Genomic DNA, 5,217 nt, shown 5'->3' on the forward strand with positions numbered 1-5,217 from the left:
CCATCTTTAGCAAGAAAAGGACCAATATTTAGCCACTTCCGCACATGCAGTGGTAGTCGTGCAACAAAGTGCACCAGGCGTGCCGCCAGCCCGCTAATAAATGCATACAGAGTCTCTGTGTTTGGCACTAATCGGTGTAACATAACTCCTGAAGATGCCCCTGACGGTGGCGGTTGTGTAGTTCGCATTGCATGCCGCATACGCATACACTTTGTTGCACGACTACCACTGCATGTGCGGAAGTGGCTAAATATTGGTCCTTTTCTTGCTTAAGACACTCCCTTTTATTTATTTGTACAGATAAAATGTGCGAACACCTTCCGTTGCAGTACGCCAATATGTTAATTTTTAACTGTCATTAACCTGTCAACTGCCTTAAACATATCTGTTCCAATTCCCCGGGTGAGTACGGGTCATATCTGCCCGAAATAAAGTAGGCTACATTATATGTAATGCTTTTAGAAATACGGTTTAAAATCGATTGCTCTGAATGTAATACAGACCACAGGATCATAAACTATATATATTATGTTCCATTTGTTAATTTAAAAAAAAACATTCCTGACATTGACAGACGCCATGTTCTATACCACGCTTGTTCCTATGGCATTGGACTCTTAATACAATTTTCTGACGTTCACTTTCTACGCCTTTTGCAATAGACTTCTTATTAATGCCTGAATTTATTATTTCTTTTTCTGCCTGCAAAAATAAAATTGCTAAAATCTCACGTAATTTGAGAGGGGGGCATAATGATTTAACCTTTTTTACGTGATGTCCTTGAAACTTATCGTCTGCATAAAAAGGCTATTTTTCACGTTACGTGCTCCTTGGCGTGTAAACGACTATATGAATCCGAGTATCTAAAATATACAAGATTTTACGTTCTTACTACAATATTGTTTATTCTAGACGAAATAGATAAATCATAAAAGGCATTTCAGTTTCCTTCCAGCAGTTTCTATTGAGTAAATTACCAAAATTTGTTATACAGATAATGTAAGACGCAATTGTATGTAGCCATACAGAAAAAAATGAGAAAATACCACGTTCCATGCCACGGCAATTCTGAAGACTTTCCATTAAGGCCCCTGGGGCGTAAGGAAGCCACGCATTAAAAATTAAAAAGTCATATAAGACGTATGCTTTACACTTTTTCAATACTGCACAGCTATAAGAAGGTTAAAGTTATAAATTTTAATATGTATTACGTATGTTCATTTGTTTTTCAATGAGAACTGCAAATGGCCTAAATGCTAAATGCAGCGGAGGTCATATACACCCCACATGGCATGGAATGTGATATATAAGACGATGTTTCGTAAAAAAAAACAACTGTCTATATATATAAAACCATTGTACAATAATAAATGACAACTGACAACTATCACATAGCCATCGTCAACCACGAAGACACGCCCCGCTTTTAAACGAAGGCTGTATTTTGTATGAACAATTTCGAGTTGATGAAAGGCTTTTCTGGGTATTTCTATGCAAATTTGTATGACTGAACATCATGGGTCAGTTCCTCTAGCTACGAAAGTTTTTTATAATAGAAACAAAAGACTTATAGATGAGAGAGCCGTGTCTTCGTGGATGTCTAAATACATCTAGTATGAAAACGACCTTAGATTAAAGGGGCATGCACAATTAATTTCCATACAAAAAACAATAATAATAAGTTAAAAATTCTCAATATAAATGCAAGTTATAATTTATATTAATAACTTAAATCTATCTTTGGTTATTAATCGTTCTAAATAAGCTCACGCGTGTAAGCGAAACAATGTCAAATTCATTTAAACCATGCGTAAATATATCCTAGACTGCCAGACCAGTGATCAGATAAGTAAGCCTTAGCTTAACTAACTTAAACCCTCGTGAAAGTGAACGACGAACAAACGAACTTAGTTAAACTTAATTATTGTAAACAAAAATATCGTTACAAAATAATATAAAAAGTTCACAGTTTTAGTGGTCAAACTAAACGTCTTTGATTCAACCGCCGCCTTTTGAAATTCATTTATAATTTTATTTCTTTTAAAACAATATATTTAATGAGCAGATATCATACTGTGTACAATGTCGTAAGAAATTTTAAATTAATATATACGCACGTAATAAATTTAGGGAATTTATTAAAAGAAATATTGTATAAAAAATCTCAGTGTAAGGATTTTTTGGTGATAATAAAACTTGGGAATCGATTGCTCTGCTACTCTTGAGCAGGAGGACTGACGAAGCTGTTCTTTCGATCCTAGAGCAGATGGTGCTCCAAGTTTCTATCTGGTGCAAATGCTTTCAGGGCTTGGATGCTTTAGTAAGCACCTGCAATGCATAGGAAGGGAACAATTAACCATGTGCCACCATTGTGGTACCAACGAGGATACGGCTGACATGTTCGAGGAGTTAGGTTGAGGTGGGTTCAGAACTCACCAAAATTTGTGGAGAGCCAGTGGTCATGGAGCGATAAAACTCTGCGAAAAAATAATGTAGCAGAAAACAGCTGCCTAGAGTGAGAGAGAGAAAAAGACCATCTGATCCTCTCATCTGCAGCCGGAGACCTGAACGTCGAAAAGGATAAGCCAAGGATTCCTCTCTGCGACTCCTACAACCAGCCCTTGGCGACGGATTCTCTGGTTGCGCGCGAACTTGATCTCGTGTGTTAATGATGGTGAGTGGGGAGCTGCAGCTTTATCCTAAGGAGTTGAGGCACTGCCGTTGAAACTAGGGTGGTATGCGAAGGCATTCCTGGGTTTAATTAAAGGCGTCGAAGACTAAGGTTTTAGCCTTGGGGATGACATGAGAGATAGAATAACCCCATGCAGGATTTCCTTACAAGAAAAAAAGGAGCCTTTGGAACCCGCGTAGGTGGAGGAAGGGTACTATTGTGTTCAATCTGATTTTAGTTTCAATCATGGAATCTTCTGGCATGATCGCAAATAATCCTTTGAGGATATATGAATGCCATTGGCATTTTTTAATAAATAAATGAAAAATTTAATCTGAATTGTCCTTTTTTTAATAGCGGCAAACTACCAAAACCTACCAAAACCTACCGAAACCTACCGGAAAACAATTAAATTGCTGTTGTTACGGTTCGAGCCCAGGTTACGAAAGGAGTCTTCAAGCTGTCATTTCAAAGATTTCTACCCTCCATTAGTATCGGTAAATGGCAACGTTGTAGATTCAGACCTAAAATAGTAACACGCAATATTCTAATTAAATTAGTAATCCATTTTACAATAGATACTTTAATAACAAATTTTATATTTGGAATTCTATTTTTAAAATTTCAAAATTTCGCTCGAAAACACATTCACATATTCCGATAGATTAGTTTTAATTTTCAATAAAAACTTAACGAATAATTTAGATCTCTCTTTTATAACAAATTAAATTAAAACATTCTAATAAACGTATATCCTTAGAATATATAAATAAACACCACAATTTATTTTAAAACTAAGAAACTAGATGGCGCTGAATCATTTTAAAATTTCCAACATAATAATTTTCATATAATATATTAAGGTACTTTTATATCGTATATTCATTTTACACAAATTTTAAAAGGAAGGTATTAGATGTAAAAACTTTATAGGAGTGAATAAATAGCTGATTTGCTGATAAGAGGGGTATGTTTGAGATTTTAGGTTGAAATGGCATTGACGTGACCACAGAACAGATGGTAGATATGGCCTTTAGAACCTTAAGGGCTTAGTAGAGACCACGAACCAACAAGCTCACCGTTAGACAAAGAGACATCTGGTAAGCAGTGAATGGTTGAAATGTGAATGAAGATGATAGACGACTTTGTTAAGATCTTCGGCAGGGGAACCATGAGGGAGGCCATCAGGGGACGTTCGATGATGATAATGAAGTAATGGTTACAAATCACCTCGATATGAGGGTAAAACGGGACAGTCGATTTAAACTATATACATAGCGCGTTATACGGGGTCATATGATCACTACACGGGAATGCTCGCACATTTTCTATAACGCGAATCTACCGTGTTATAGGAGGGATCAATATACTCCAATTCACGAATACTATATCAGTCTCGCACTTATGGATAAATTTAATATAACATGACGAGTACATCTACATAGCTGTGAATAAATTAGATCTTGAATTTCGAAATTCTGATATGATAGAAGAAATCAGACTAGAGTAGAGAATGACTACAATTGGACAGAAAATTAGGGCATTCAGTAAAGATGGCGTGATATGATCAAAATTGAACCTTAATACCATAGATATTAAATCTAAAACTGAAAAAGCTATTAAAAGTAAAATCTAACATTTAAATTCGCTGTTCCCAAATGTTTCTTAGGCCACGGTTGTGTTAATTCATAAGTAATACGAATTCAAAAAAAACTACACGCGAAAATATAGAAACGTAAACCTAGTTAATACTAAAATTTCTGGTACATGGTCCTTCAAGCCGGATCACAAGATCCAGAACTTTCGGAACCTATGTAGACCAGATAAAAACTTGTCTAATAATACTGAAAGCTCTTACGTATAGACTTCGACAAATAAAATGTACAATCACCTACGTATTGCAAATGTTATGATGAAATTGCAGCTGACTGTACATTCGGACGAATTGTAGCAGACTATAATTGTAGCTGACTGTACATGTGATCGAATAGAAGCTGACTATACGTTTAGCCGAACTGACTATATATTCAGTCGAATTGTAGCTAACTGTACATTTAGTCAAATTGTAGCTGACTGTACATTTTGTCGAATTGTAGCCGACTATAATCGTAGCAGATTATACATTTATTCGAATTGTAGCCAACTACATTCATTAGAATTGTAACCGACTACACTTTTAGTCAAATTGTAGCTGACTGTACATTTATTCGAATTGTAGTTGACTTTACGTTGAGTCGAATTGTAGCTGACTGTACATTTATACGAATAGTATCTGACAGTTCATTCAGTCGAATTTTGATTATAAATTATTACAAAATGACTTTAAAAATTAATGAACGCTTTGTACATTCGCGCTTTTACTTATTCAATGATAAATTTTAAACTTAATGATTGAAATAACGAATATATCTACTTCGTTAAATATTCACAACAGGTTTCATAATTTCAATATGAGCAAATTGCATTTAAGCCTAAATATAAACTTCCATTCGGATATCAACTTTGAGTGGTTATAATAAAGTTCATTTTTCCGTTTCGCTGAAGTT

The sequence above is a fragment of the Battus philenor genome, unplaced genomic scaffold (assembly GCF_028537555.1).
Source record: "Battus philenor isolate CCGP_79_NKW_IND1 unplaced genomic scaffold, ilBatPhil1.0.hap1 SCAF_3, whole genome shotgun sequence".
Taxonomy (NCBI): domain Eukaryota; kingdom Metazoa; phylum Arthropoda; class Insecta; order Lepidoptera; family Papilionidae; genus Battus; species Battus philenor.